Source organism: Rattus norvegicus, chromosome 5, assembly GCF_021556685.1.
Source record: "Rattus norvegicus strain SHRSP/BbbUtx chromosome 5, alternate assembly SHRSP_T2T, whole genome shotgun sequence".
NCBI lineage: Eukaryota > Metazoa > Chordata > Mammalia > Rodentia > Muridae > Rattus > Rattus norvegicus.
Genome location: NC_141538.1, coordinates 58,537,621 through 58,553,650, shown reverse-complemented (window position 1 = coordinate 58,553,650; position 16,030 = coordinate 58,537,621). Strand labels below are relative to the sequence as shown.

Here is a 16,030-nt window from a genome sequence, read left to right as displayed (position 1 = left end):
TAACAATAAAAGAACAGTGGGTGGAAATCACCATCCCTTATCTCAAACTCTACTTTAGAGCACTAGTGATAAAAACTACATGTTATTGGTACAAAGACAGACTGGTTAATCAATCAAATAGAATTGAAGATCAAGAAATAAAACCATACACTTAATACACCCTTGATCTTTGATTAAGAAACCAAAAATATACTATGGAAAAACAAAAGGATCTTCAGTAAATGGTGCTGGTCTACCTGGCTGACTGTGTTTTAAAAAATGAAAACAGACCCATATTTGTCACCATGAGCAAAGCTCAAGTCTAAGTGGATCAAGGACCTCAACATAAAACTAAATACACTGAATCTAATATAAGAGAAAGTCGGAAAGAGCCTTGAACTCATTGACAAAGAAGAAAATTTCCTAAGTAAAAGTCCAATGACTCATGCTCTAAGATCAACATTGATAAATAGGACCTCATGAAACTGGAAAGCTTCTGTAAGGCAAAGGACAGAATCAATAAGACAAATCATTATCCTACAGGGGTAAGCATTTTCACTAACCCCATATCTGATAGATGGCAAATATAAAAACACATATAAAGAACTAAAGAACTAACCACCAAAAAAAAAAACAAACAAACAACCCAATCAAAAATCAAAAAAAAAGTGGAACATAGAAGTAAACAACAGATAAATCTGATATGGCTGAGAAGCACCTAAAGAAATGTTCAAAGTCCTTAGTGATTATAGAAATGCAAATCAAAACAACCCTGTAATTCTACCTTTAACCAGTCAGAATGGCTAAGATCAAAACCTCAGGTGACAATATATGTTGGCAAGGGTGTGGAGGAAAAGGAACCCTCCACCACTGCTGGTAGGATTGCAAATTGGTACAACCACTCTGGAAATCAATTTGGAGGTTCCTCAGAAAATTGCAAGTAGACCTACCTGAAGAACCAGCAGTACCACTCTTGGGTATATACCCAAAATATGCCCCACCATGCCATAGGGGCACATGTTCCAATACATTCAGAGTGGCCTTATTTGTGATAGCCAAATGCTGGAAACAACTCAGATGTCCCACTTCAGAAGAATGAAAACAGAAAATATGGTTCATTTACACAATGGAATACCACTCAGCTATTAAAAACTAGGACATCTTGAATTTTGCAGGCAAATGGATGGAACTAGAAAATATCATCCTGAGTGATATGTGGTATGTTCTCACTAATAAGTGGATATTAGCATAATAAGTAGATGCCAGCAAAAAGAAAACAACAAAAAGTACAAAATACCCAAGATACATTCTTCAGAACTCAAGGTCAACAAGCTGAAGGGCCCAAGTGTGGAAGCCTCAGTTCCACTTGGGGGGAGAAGGAAGCAACAACAAAGGGGGACAGAGGGAGGGACAGCGGAGGGATAGGGGAACATGATCTAGTATTGAGTGGGGGGAAAGGACCAAAATCCTGGGGGCCAGCAGTAGAAATGGAAACAGGCGACCTCTGGAGGAACTATGTTTGGAGAAACCAGAATGTACCAGAGACCTGGGAAATGAGAGATCCTCAGGATTCAAAAGGGGTGGGGGTGAGATGAATATTTTCTATTTGCATCATTTTCTTTCAGGTCTTTCTCTTTCATGTTCTCCCATGACATCTTCAGATTTTTGCCTCAGTGTATTACATTTTCAATAATTAACATTATATATATATATATATATATATATATATATGCAGTGAATTAGTTTCATTCTTGTAGATTAGTTTGGGGTCGCTGTTTATGATTAAATTACGTCTCTTCCAGGTTAATGTCACAGAAGACTAATTCTTCTTTTCCCAGCAGACAGACATTGACTTCCTCTACTCTTTATCTACATTTGGGATTTTATGAAAACTCTCGCATTTGTATTAGCCTGTATGTTGATATGGTTTAGTGATTTAGCAGACTTTATTCTAGCAGCCACATTCCTTGGAGTTCATGTAAGCTACATCCTTGCAACATCCAGAGCACATACCCTTGTCCTTTGGTTACTCCAAACTTATTTTCTCATTTTACTTGATGTTTTCTGAGGTTACCTGTATGAGTTGTAATATAGATGTACTCTGCATGGATAAACTTCATTAAGTGACTAATTATTGATTGTTGATATTTATAATATTTCTGCTGCAAAGAAATGTAATTTCTTGATCAAGATTGAGCTATTCACTTACCTTTGAGTATGAAGCTAAAAGATGATTGAAAACTATATTAATTTTTGAAAAGTAGCAGTAATAAGTACTCATACAGTGTCTATGACCTCTTCAAACATGGGCTCTTGTTCACATGTATGGTATCCAGATTTGGTTCTTAAGCTCAATTATATATCTTTTGTCTAATTCGAAGATATAAGAGCCACTATTGTAACACTGCAGATATTTTGGCAGCATGGTTATTGTAGGCTTCATTCCTGGATATGACTTTTGATCACTTGACTTGTCTTCCATGCCTTTCTACATTGAATTTTAACATGCCATAAGAGTTAAGATTTTGTAAGGGTATTCTTTCAGTAATATCTTGATTTCTCCAACCCTTATGAGCAAATTGCATTCTGTCTTCAGCAACGGAGTCTTACCTTCAAAGTCTGGCTGGCAACATAAGCAATAGCAACAGCCAGTATTATTAGGTGGGGAGGCAAGAGGCAGGTGGAAGTGGTGAACAATAGCACAAAGGAAGACTTTTCTAGTCTTCTTTTGTAGTTTCTGTTAGACGGTCATCAATCCTGGTTGCATAATTGTCCTATTTGGTGTGGTAACTATATCCCAGACACACACACACACACACACACACACACACACACACACACACAGAATCACACACACACACACACACACACACACACAGAATCACACACAAACACATGTATGTAAATGAAGTATGTATATGTATGTGTATGTGTATATGTGTCTGATGTAAATACACACACACACACTCTGCAGGTGAAAGAATGGAAAGATTTTATATATAATGTTTTCTGAGGTTATCTGTACGAGTTGAAAAAAATATATGTATTTTTTTTTCACTGATCGTTCATAGATCTATTGTATCACTTCCCTAGTGCTCTGCCATTCTTCATTGGGCCCTTTCTACTTTACTGTATAGCGCATTTACTCCAAGCTATACACTTATACCTAAATATTCAGAACCAATACAGGAACACATAGTAGGAACTTAGAGATAGGAACTGAAACAGGGTTCATGGAAGGATGCTGCTTATTGAATTGATAATGGCCATGATCACATCAAAACAGTTTCCTCGGGTCTTCTCCTTCTTCTAAAGTGTTTTTTTATACTTTAACGTGGGCAGAAGTGAGCACTTAGGATTCTCTCAGTGCAGATGCAGAATGGCTGGAAAGATCATAAAAGATACAAAAAGATCATAAAATATCAGAAGATGAATGTAAAGTATTTTTTAACGTGCTAATGTTTGTACTTGTTTGAAAAATTAAATTCACTCGATCTAGAACCCATTCATAAAAGATTGGTGATCTTCTTGTTTCTGAGATCACTTAATTTGAATTAAATTAAGTAGCATGAGGGATATATTGGTGTAGAAGGCACATCCTAAGATCATTCATCTATAGTGAATGAGTAAAGTGACAACAGGTGTCCCACGCACGACCTCGCCAGCAAGGAAACACGTGGGGACATACGAATCCTTGCGGCAGCCACAACTTTTATTAAAATCTTAAGGAGAGCCCCGCGCGCCCGCATGGCGCGGCTTATATACACCCTAGTGTGGCGCATCCACACCTGATTGGTCACTTACCCATGATCTCATTAGGCACGCCCCGGAGTGGGCAAAGACCTGGCACGAAGGCACTCTTGCACCTGTGCACACAGTTAACTTCCTGAAAGGAAGTCAGCTGGTGCAGTGGAGGCCAGCGCCATCTTGTGGTGGCGAATATTAAAGCGGCCCTCTACATCTCCCCCTATTTATTTATATATTATAACAAATCATTTATTTTATAACAAATCATGATCACCCTATCGCGTGCAATGAGGAAACCTCAGCAATGTGGAAGGGCTGATCAAAGGATAATTGAGTCTCTCTCATCCCAGTGCAATGGATCCACAGATCCATGGGGTGCAAGAGCAGAGAACTCAGATACCGACTAATTCCTGAGCATAGATAACCAAATTCCAGGGGAGGCCCCATGTACAATGGCCACAAGTGCTTGAGTGTTAAAAGCCTTGTCACGTTTCTGTTGAGATCTGAGTTTGCAAATCAACCATAGCATGAACACTAATCCACAGCATAGGGCTGCACCAAACAGAGCCACTCCCGATAAGTAGTGGGCACCTCATCTGGTTCACCTCAGCTGTTACCACCAAGGGCTGTAGTCAAGCCGCTCCTATAATAAAATTTAGAATTCCCAACTGTTAGTAACTACTCCAGAAAGTTTACCCACTGTGTTTGTCTAACAATAGATTGGGGGAGGATAACTCCAGACACTGCAGACACAATGTCTGCAGCAGTAATGGCTGCTACAATAGCAGCGAAAGTGTCAAGGTCTTTTCCAGGACAGTTCAGGATCAGTCATTTTTCTCTGGAACAACCAGCAGACAATGGAACCATTTCTGAGATCTGTACAACCAGGGCAGAGTTCCCCAATCCACAGGAACTTTATGAAGGTGGCATTCCTGTGAACCTACAGTCTGTAAAATGACCAGATAAGGCAGCAAGAGTCACCAGGGAATGAGGGGGGCAGCAACGGCTGGAGTCCAGTCTTCTCCAGCAAGCAGCAGTGCACAGAGGGTCAGAGAGCGGGCCATAGTAGGACGGGACACATGCAGTGGTAACACTGACTGCAGCAACGGCAAAATCTCTGTGATGACAAATGATGAGGGGGAATCTTTCATCTTCCTCTCAGGGCAGAGGAATGATTCCAGGGACCCAAACCACGAAAGCCGAATCTTCATGCAACCAGGATCAGCAAGTCTCAGCAACCACTCAGGCAGCTGGCACACTCTTGTTGCATTCTGTAGAAAAAACACAAACATTCCCTCTTCCCCATATAAAATATCTGGACAGGATCATGTCAATATGTGGATCTTTCTATTTCACCTAGGCAGAAGTATGCCTAGTTGTAGGGTGCCCTAAACTTTGGCATCCAAATTTTAAAATTGAAATAAAAGGAGCATTATTTAGCATACAGGGATAACTCCCCCTATTTATTTATTAAGATATAGTAAGGATATTATTTATTAAGGTAAGTCCTTGAGGATTAAATTGAGGACACTGAGCACTTGTATTTATAAATTGACTTGTATACCAAATTATTGTCTCCAGCATTATTGTTTTGGATATATAAACAATGAGATTTGTTGACTAATTGTTCCTATGTAAGGCCTATAATCTGTCTGGTACCATTGTCCTCCCTAGTTAAGGAGCCCAGGCAATCCAGTTTGAGTTCTTAAATGGTCTATTAAGGAACAGTACTTAGTGCTCTTAACCACTAAGCCATTTCTCTAGCACCTCAACAAACTTTATTTACCTAAACATAAGCATTAATTAGAAATGCCAAATCCTGTAAATATTGTCCAGATTCAGTCGTATTAGAAATCCCTGAGTTGGCAGGGCTAGGCTGGGAGCTGAAAGTAAGCAAATGGAGTCTTCCTCTTTTCATGAGGGTGTGTTATCAACTCCATTACCATTTTCAAAGAGCTGGGTCTATGGTTTTGTTTAGTTGTCTGAGCCAGAGCACTGAAAGGACAGTGAGTTGTCAGACAATTCACACTGAAATCACTCATTTTTATTAAGTAGAAAACCTGTCTCTAATAAAGCATTAAGTAATTGAAATCAATTGTAAACCACAAGCCACACATTGGCTATCAGTATGTGAATTGAAAGCTTGATTTTTTAACATTTTAAAAACAGTGGCTATAGCACTTAATTTAATAATCTGTGTTGAAGCAATAGAAACACAAGAGAATAAACAAGTGATCTAATCATAAATGTTGCCTTTCCATTAGATGAACCACCTATAAATACAGTAAGCGCATTTCCTGTGGGTTGTATGCACAAATATACAGGAAGTACAAAAGCATGTAAAGAGTAAAATTATCAATTTTGCCTGAAAAATTTGTATATGTAATAGGCCAAATATCAGTATTTGTAATAACCAATAAACTGTTGTTTGGAATAAGATATGTTTTACCAGGTTTCTTTTAAAAATATTTTCATGACTGTAGTCTACAATTCTGTATTAACACAGCTGAAGCTTTATCTCCAATGTGCATAACAAAGACCTAAGTCCTCTGGTAAGGTGAGGTACTTAGCCAATTAACATATCCTCAGAAGCTTAAAATTAGCTTTAAATATTCTTTTTTGGAGTAGTGCAACAGCTACTCCCAAAATATAAAAGCTCATTTTGAGAGCAAAGGTTTGTAGTAAAAATTTCCATATACACTGAAAGATTCAAGGTTCTAACTTCTTACATTGAAGAAGCGACAAAATTACATAATATAAGGCTGTTAGCCATTCTTTTTTTTTTTTTATTTTTTTTATTAACTTGAGTATTTCTTATATACATTTCGAGTGTTATTCCCTTTCCCGGTTTCCGGGCAAACATCCCCCTCCCCCCTCCCCTTCCTTATGGGTGTTCCCCTCCCAACCCTCCCACCATTGCCGCCCTCCCCCCATAGACTAGTTCACTGGGGGTTCAGTCTTAGCAGGACCCAGGGCTTCCCCTTCCACTGGTGCTCTTACTAGTATATTCATTGCTACCTATGGGGTCAGAGTCCAGGGTCAGTCCATGTATAGTCTTTAGGTAGTGGCTTAGTCCCTGGAGGCTCTGGTTGCTTGGCATTGTTGTACTTTTGGGGTCTCGAGCCCCTTCAAGCTCTTCCAGTTCTTTCTCTGATTCCTTCAATAGGGGACCTATTCTCAGTTCAGTGGTTTGCTGCTGGCATTCGCCTCTGTATTTGCTGTATTCTGGCTGTGTCTCTCAGGAGCGATCTACATCCGGCTCCTGTCGGTCTGCACTTCTTTGCTTCATCCATCTAGTCCAATTGGGTGGCTGTATATGTATGGGCCAAATGTGGGACAGGCTCTGAATGGGTGTTCCTTCAGTCTCTGTTTTAATCTTTGCCTCTCCCTTCCCTGCCAAGGGTATTCTTTTTCCTCATTTAAAGAAGGAGTGAAGCATTCACATTTTGATCATCCGTCTTGAGTTTCGTTTGTTCTAGGGATCTAGGGTAATTCAAGCATTTGGGCTAATAGCCACTTATCAATGAGTGCATACCATGTATGTCTTTCTGTGATTGGGTTAGTTCACTCAGGATGATATTTTCCAGTTCCAACCATTTGCCTACGAATTTCATAAACTCGTTGTTTTTGATAGCTGAGTAATATTCCATTGTGTAGATGTACCACATTTTCTGTATCCATTCCTCTGTTGAAGGGCATCTGGGTTCTTTCCATTTTCTGGCTATTATAAATAAGGCTGCAATGAACATAGTGGAGCACGTGTCTCTTTTATATGTTGAGGCATCTTTTGGGTATATGCCCAAGAGAGGTATAGCTGGATCCTCAGGCAGTTCAATGTCCAATTTTCTGAGGAACCTCCAGACTGATTTCCAGAATGGTTTTACCAGTCTGCAATCCCACCAACAATGGAGGAGTGTTCCTCTTTCTCCACATCCTCGCCAGCATCTGCTGTCACCTGAGTTTTTGATCTTAGCCAATCGCACTGGTGTGAGGTGAAATCTCAGGGTTGTTTTGATTTGCATTTCCCTTATGACTAAAGATGTTGAACATTTCTTTAGGTGTTTCTCAGCCATTCGGCATTCCTCAGCTGTGAATTCTTTGTTTAGCTCTGAACCCCATTTTTTAATAGGGTTATTTGTTTCCCTGCGGTCTAACTTCTTGAGTTCTTTGTATATTTTGGATATAAGGCCTCTATCTGTTGTAGGGTTGGTAAAGATCTTTTCCCAATCTGTTGGTTGCCGTTTTGTCCTAACCACAGTGTCCTTTGCCTTACAGAAGCTTTGCAGTTTTATGAGATCCCATTTGAAAATTCTTGATCTTAGAGCATAAGCCATTGGTGTTTTGTTCAGGAAATTTTTTCCAGTGCCCATGTGTTCCAGATGCTTCCCTAGTTTTTCTTCTATTAGTTTGAGTGTGTCTGGTTTGATGTGGAGGTCCTTGATCCACTTGGACTTAAGCTTTGTACAGGGTGATAAGCATGGATCGATCTGCATTCTTCTACATGTTGCCCTCCAGTTGAACCAGCACCATTTGCTAAAAATGCTATCTTTTTTCCAATGGATGGTTTTGGCTCCTTTGTCAAAAATCAAGTGACCATAGGTGTGTGGGTTCATTTCTGGGTCTTCAATTCTATTCCATTGGTCTATCTGTCTGTCTCTGTACCAATACCATACAGTTTTTATCACTATTGCTCTGTAATACTGCTTGAGTTCAGGGATAGTGATTCCCCCTGAAGTCCTTTTATTGTTGAGGATAGTTTTAGCTATCCTGGGTTTTTTGTTATTCCAGATGAATTTGCAGATTGTTCTGTCTAACTCTTTGAAGAATTGGATTGGTATTTTGATGGGGATTGCATTGAATCTGTAGATCGCTTTTGGTAAAATGGCCATTTTTACTATATTAATCCTGCCAATCCATGAGCATGGGAGATCTTTCCATCTTCTGAGGTCTTCTTCAATTTCTTTCTTCAGTGTCTTGAAGTTCTTATTGTACAGATCTTTTACTTGCTTGGTTAAAGTCACACCGAGGTACTTTATATTATTTGGGTCTATTATGAAGGGTGTCGTTTCCCTAATTTCTTTCTCGGCTTGTTTCTCTTTTGTATAGAGGAAGGCAACTGATTTATTTGAGTTAATTTTATACCCAGCCACTTTGCTGAAGTTGTTTATCAGCTTTAGTAGTTCTCTGGTGGAACTTTTGGGATCACTTAAATATACTATCATATCATCTGCAAATAGTGATATTTTGACCTCTTCTTTTCCGATCTGTATCCCTTTGATCTCCTTTTGTTGTCTGATTGCTCTGGCTAGAACTTCAAGAACTATATTGAATAAGTAGGGAGAGAGTGGGCAGCCTTGTCTAGTCCCTGATTTTAGTGGGATTGCTTCAAGTTTCTCTCCATTTAGTTTAATGTTAGCAACTGGTTTGCTGTATATGGCTTTTACTATGTTTAGGTATGGGCCTTGAATTCCTATTCTTTCCAGGGCTTTTATCATGAAGGGGTGTTGAATTTTGTCAAATGCTTTCTCAGCATCTAATGAAATGATCATGTGGTTCTGTTCTTTCAGTTTGTTTATATAATGGATCACGTTGATGGTTTTCCGTATATTAAACCATCCCTGCATGCCTGGGATGAAGCCTACTTGATCATGGTGGATGATTGTTTTGATGTGCTCTTGAATTCGGTTTGCCAGAATTTTATTGAGTATTTTTGCGTCGATATTCATAAGGGAAATTGGTCTGAAGTTCTCTTTCTTTGTTGTGTCTTTGTGTGGTTTAGGTATAAGAGTAATTGTAGCTTCGTAGAAGGAATTTGGTAGGGCTCCATCTGTTTCAATTTTGTGGAATAGTTTGGATAATATTGGTATGAGGTCTTCTATGAAGGTTTGATAGAATTCTGCACTAAACCCGTCTGGACCTGGGCTCTTTTTGGTTGGGAGACCTTTAATGACTGCTTCTATTTCCTTAGGAGTTATGGGGTTGTTTAACTGGTTTATCTGTTCCTGATTTAACTTTGATACCTGGTATCTGTCTAGGAAATTGTCCATTTCCTGAAGATTTTCAAGTTTTGTTGAATATAGGTTTTTATAGTAAGATCTGATGATTTTTTGAATTTCCTCTGAATCTGTAGTTATGTCTCCCTTTTCATTTCTGATTTTGTTAATTTGGACGCACTCTCTGTGTCCTCTCGTTAGTCTGGCTAAGGGTTTATCTATCTTGTTGATTTTCTCAAAGAACCAACTTTTGGTCCTGTTGATTCTTTCTATGGCCCTTTTTGTTTCTACTGGTTGATTTCAGCTCTGAGTTTGATTATTTCCTGCCTTCTACTCCTCCTGGGTGTATTTGTTTCTTTTTGTTCTAGAGCTTTTAGGTGTGCTGTCAAGCTGCTGCCATATGCTCTTTCCTGTTTCTTTCTGCAGGCACTCAGCGCTATGAGTTTTCCTCTTAGCACAGCTTTCATTGTGTCCCATAAGTTTGAGTATGTTGTATCCTCATTTTCATTAAATTCTAAAAAGTTTTTAATTTCTTTCTTTATTTCTTCCTTGACCAGGTTATCATTGAGTAGAGCATTGTTCAATTTCCACGTATATGTGGGCATTCTTCCCTTATTGTTATTGAAGACCAGTTTTAGGCCGTGGTGGTCTGATAGCACGCATGGGATTATTTCTATCTTTTTGTACCTGTTGAGGCCCGTTTTTTGACCAATTATATGGTCAATTTTGGAGAAAGTACCATGAGGAGCTGAGAAGAAGGTATATCCTTTTGCTTTAGGATAGAATGTTCTATAAATATCCGTTAAGTCCATTTGGCTCATGACTTCTCTTAGTCTGTCGACATCACTGTTTAATTTCTGTTTCCATGATCTGTCCATTGATGAGAGTGGGGTGTTAAAATCTCCCACTATTATTGTGTGAGGTGCAATGTGTGTTTTGAGCTTTAGTAAGGTTTCTTTTACGTATGTAGGTGCCCTTGTATTTGGGGCATAGTTATTTAGGATTGAGAGTTCATCTTGGTGGATTATTACTTTGATGAATATGAAGTGTCCTTCCTTATCTTTTTTGATGACTTTTAGTTGGAAATTGATTTTATTTGATATTAGAATGGCTACTCCAGCTTGCTTCTTCTGACCATTTGCTTGGAAAGTTGTTTTCCAGCCTTTCACTCTGAGGTAGTGTCTGTCTTTGTCTCTGAGGTGTGTTTCCTGTAGGCAGCAGAATGCAGGGTCCTTGTTGCGTATCCAGTTTGTTAATCTATGTCTTTTTATTGGGGAGTTGAGGCCATTGATATTGAGAGATATTAAGGAATAGTGATTATTGCTTCCCGTTATATTCATATTTGGATGTAAGGTTATGTTTGTGTGCTTTCATTCTCTTTGTTTTGTTGCCAAGACGATTAGTTTCTTGCTTCTTCTAGGGTGTAGCTTGCCTCCTTATGTTGGGCTTTACCATTTATTATCCTTTGTAGTGCTGGATTTGTAGAAAGATATTGTGTAAATTTGGTTTTGTCATGGAATATCTTGGTTTCTCCATCAATGTTAATTGAGAGTTTTGCTGGATACAGTAACCTGGGCTGGCATTTGTGTTCTCTTAGGGTCTGTATGACATCAGTCCAGGATCTTCTGGCCTTCATAGTTTCTGGCGAGAAGTCTGGTGTGATTCTGATAGGTCTCCCTTTATATGTTACTTGACCTTTTTCCCTTACTGCTTTTAATATTCTTTCTTTATTTTGTGCGTTTGGTGTTTTGACAATTATGTGACGGGAGGTGCTTCTTTTCTGGTCCAATCTATTTGGAGTTCTGTAGGCTTCTTGTATGCCTATGGGTATCTCTTTTTTTAGGTTAGGGAAGTTTTCTTCTATGATTTTGTTGAAGATATTTACTGGTCCTTTGAGCTGGGAGTCTTCACTCTCTTCTATACCTATTATCCTTAGGTTTGATCTTCTCATTGAGTCCTGGATTTCCTGTATGTTTTGGACCAGTAGCTTTTTCCGCTTTACATTATCTTTGACAGTTGAGTCAATGATTTCTATGGAATCTTCTGCTCCTGAGATTCTCTCTTCCATCTCTTGTATTCTGTTGGTGAAGCTTGTATCTACAGCTCCTTGTCTCTTCTTTTGGTTTTCTATATCCAGGGTTGTTTCCATGTGTTCTTTCTTGATTGCTTCTATTTCCATTTTTAATTCCTTCATCTGTTTGATTGTGTTTTCCTGGAATTCTTTCAGGGATTTTTGCCATTCCTCTTTGTAGGCTTCTACTTGTTTATTAATGATTTCCTGTGTTTCCCTAAGTGTGTTCATGTCTTTCTTGAAGTCCTCCAGCATCATGATCAAATATGATTTTGAAACTAGATCTTGCTTTTCTGGTGTGTTTGGATATTCCATGTTTGTTTTGGTGGGAGAATTGGGCTCCGATGATGGCATGCAGTCTTGGTTTCTGTTGCTTGGGTTCCTGCGCTTGCCTCTCGCCATCAGATTATCTCTAGTGTTACTTTGTTCTGCTATTTCTGACAGTGGGTAGACTGACCTATAAGCCTGTGTGTCAGGAGTGCTGTAGACCTGTTTTCCTCTCTTTCCGTCAGTTATGGGGACAGTGTGTTCTGCTTTCGGGCGTGTAGTTTTTCCTCTCTACAGGTCTTCAGCTGTTCCTGTGGGCCTGTGTCTTGAGTTCACCAGGCAGCTTTCTTGCAGCAAAAAATTTGGTCTTACCTGTGGTCCCGAGGCTCAGGTTCGCTCGTGGGGTGCTGCCCAGGGGCTCTCTGCAGCGGCAGCAACCAGGAAGACCTGTGCCGCCCCTTCTGGGAGCTTCAGTGCACCAGGGTTCCAGATGGTCTTTGGCTTTTTCCTCTGGCGTCCGAGATGTGTGTGCAGGGAGCAGTCTCTTCTGGTTTCCCAGGCTTGTCTGCCTCTCTGAAGGTTTAGCTCTCCCTCCCACGGGATTTGGGTGCAGAGAACTGTTTATCCGGTCTGTTTCTTTCAGGATCCGGCGGTGTCTCAGGCGCAGAAGTCCTGCCGCTCCTGGGCCCTCCCCCACGGGAGCCCAGAGGCCTTATACAGTTTCCTCTTGGGCCAGGGATGTGGGCAGGGGTGAGCAGTGTTGGTGGTCTCTTCTGCTCTGCAGCCTCAGGAGTGCCCACCTGACCAGGCGGTTGGGTCTCTCTCTCACCGGGTCTGGGAGCAGAGAGCTGCTGCGGGCCGGGATCCGCGGGTGTGCGCTGTTAGCCATTCTTTTGTAAAATTTTTAATGATATCATTTTATGGGCTCTCTAAAATTATAAGCAAGCTCACGAAATGAAAACTCACAATCAATCCTCTAAATCTATCTTGAAATGGCAGTTGGAGTAAGTAAACTGGCTGTAATGTTCTCACAAGTTCCAAAACCTCATCAATCCTTCGTAAATCTTGTAACAATCTCTACTGTTTGATTTTTTTTCTTAATTAAAAATAAGTTTGAGCTAGTCAATGTAACACTGGCAATCCTTAATCACAATCTTTAAGTTCTCTTTGTAACACCAGAGCACAACCACAAGGTCACCTGAGTTCTGAGTACATGACTAGGCAGCTGTCCTTGGGGCAGTGGAATTAGCATTAAAATACAGATAGCTTTAGGGCAAACCACAACTAGGAAAGCAAAACTCGACCTCCAACAAACTAGTACAAAGTCTGACTGCCAATTCCTATATATGAACGCACGATGGTGTAGTCTCTAGTACCTCAACAAAGAGACATTGTTCTAAATTCTTTTAGAAGCCTGATTTTTAGGATAAGAATTCCATAAAAATATTATCTCAATTTAGACCTGTTTCCCTGGGTTGGCTCATGCCACATGTTGTCTAGAATGACTCCATCCAAATTACCAGCTTTATGTCAACTTTCTGTTACCAATATTACACCTTTTTAACCATATCCAATAACTTGAAAGCCAATAGTCCATAACCAAGGCAAGTAGAGCACATTTACACATTTAAAACCAATCAGAAATAAATTGAAGTGGCTACACATATCTTTAATATTTAGACCAAACACCATTTTTACCTTTTTAGCTATGATTTTAAGAAAAGCACCTTGTCACCTGTTGAGTCAAATAATAAGTCAGGGATTTCTCTAAGAGAAACAGCTCTCAGCTCTTGTACCAGAGAACGTGAGAAGCTGCTAGCACCTTTAAGATCAGCTCATGCAGACGCTTAGCCTCTGGGCAGCTTCTCCAGCTAACCTAGACTCCTGGCTGCAGGTGCAGGGCTCTAAAGGCCTGATTGAAACTGTTTTTTATTCATTTGTCCCCTTTTTGAAACGAGTTAAAACCAAATCAAGATGTAAACGACCGGCAGATAAAATTTTTACCATTTTTTCTTTTGAACGTGAAACATAAAACATTTAAACAACGAGAAGCAAGAACCACAGACATAAACTGACAGACATGGGGACATCCTTGTGCACCAAGGACAGACAATAGACAAAGAGGGAAAAAACCAGATGGTGTTCACGGTGACTATCCACTCGAGTGGAGTCGATATGGACGATGGATTGTCTCAATTCCTGGACTAGTCCATCAACGTGTTGAAACCCAGTTCCTGTAAGATACTGAGATATATTACGAGATATCTGAGCAGCACAACTGACATTCACAAATGGTATGGAAGTGAAACACAGTCCTGAGTATTTCCACTCACAACCCAATTACATTAACTCCATCAAGCTGTGCATGGGCATTGAGATGCCCTTTTGTTTGATTCTCCTGAATAAATTTTCAGGTGGTCTGCCTCTATCAAGTCTAATTAGTATGACGCTGCAAAGCTTATAGAGCCTGATCACACCTTTTACCAGCACAAAGACAAAATTTTTCTCCCAAAATACTGTGTTTCTTTTATCTCCTTTTCGTTTTTTCTTTAGAGACCTTTTCTCCCTCCAACATACTTTCTTGTTGTTCTGTAAGGACCCTCTGACCTGTCCTAACGGCTGTAACGGCTTCCCACACAAAGAAAAAAAATAAACAAAATTACCAGCCTTGTCCACGAAGGATCCATAACTTTCGGTTTCTTCACAGTGGTTCTCCACCTAGGCCCATATCTTTCTTCTTCATAGCGAGCTGCTTCATCTTCTAAATCCTCTTCCTCAGAGGAGCCAAGCTCGTCTGTTTCTGAACTATCAAGCCCCAAGACCTCTAACTCCTTTACCGGATAAAGGCTTTTTTTCGGGGTTTTCTCCTCCTTTCCCTGTTTATTTAATTTTAATCTTAGCAGGGGGGCCTCCTTTTTTGCAGGGGTCCCTCCCTCAGTAGCCGAGGTGGCCACTGTCCCCAGGGCATCCTTTCCCTGTACTATCACCTCTGACGGTGGTAAGACCGCAGAGGGGCCTGGTGCTTGAGATTGATCAGTATCATTTTTTTGTTGCAACCTTTCACTACGCTCCATTTCTGACATGCTTTCCTGAATTTCGTCCAGGTCCTCTTGGCCTGCCGCTATTATAGGACTTTAAATGTCTTTACCTAAACAATCCTTAACCATCTGCCAAATTCCTAATGTTCCCGGCCTCAGACTACCATGTAATAGAGGCCTCAACAGCACTCTCAGCAGAAGGAGAAAGATACGATAGGTCAAGACCAAACAATTCGGAAATTATCATGTCTCTCGGAGTTTACCTCAATTTCTGCCACGTCTGGATTCTCTCCACGGACGGAGGACTCCCTCTCAGCGCCTGGCGATGGTGTTGCGTTTTTTATCCTGGGTTCTTGGCACCAAATGTCCCACGCGCGACCTCGCCAACAGGAAAACATGCGGGGACATACGAATCCTTGTGGCAGCCACAACTTTTATTAAAATCTTAAGGAGAGCCCCGCGTGCCCGCATGACGCGGCTTATATACACCCTAGTGCGGCGCATCCACACCTGATTGGTCGCTTACCCATGATCTCATTAGGCATGCCCCGGAGTGGGCAAAGACCTGGCACGAAGGCACTCCTGCACATGCACACACAGTTAACTTCCTGAAAGGAAGTCGGCTGGTGCAGTGGAAGCCAGCGCCATCTTGTGGTGGCGAATGTTAAAGTGGCCCTGTACAAACAGGGATTATTGCTTATCCACTGATAAAGCTAGTCATAGAATTTGGTCACTGTTAAGGGCTAGTTAACTGTAGTCTGTCAGACCAGATATTTTGTGCTGTTACTAATGTTATAAGCAAACTTTCTCATGTACTTTTACTATGAAACTCTTCCATACCTTACTTGATTACATATTCTAGTATGATCTGTGCTTTGTTATTCTTGGAAACCAATTACAATAGGGTTTGGTTAGAATTGCCCTATATAGTTAGC

General features: G+C 40.4%; 1 pseudogene; it reads right to left on the bottom strand.

Moving 5' to 3' along the window:
• Nucleotides 1–4,404: 4,404 nt before the first annotated feature.
• Nucleotides 4,405–15,224, bottom strand: LOC148005743 (uncharacterized; annotated as a pseudogene).
• Nucleotides 15,225–16,030: the final 806 nt, after the last annotated feature.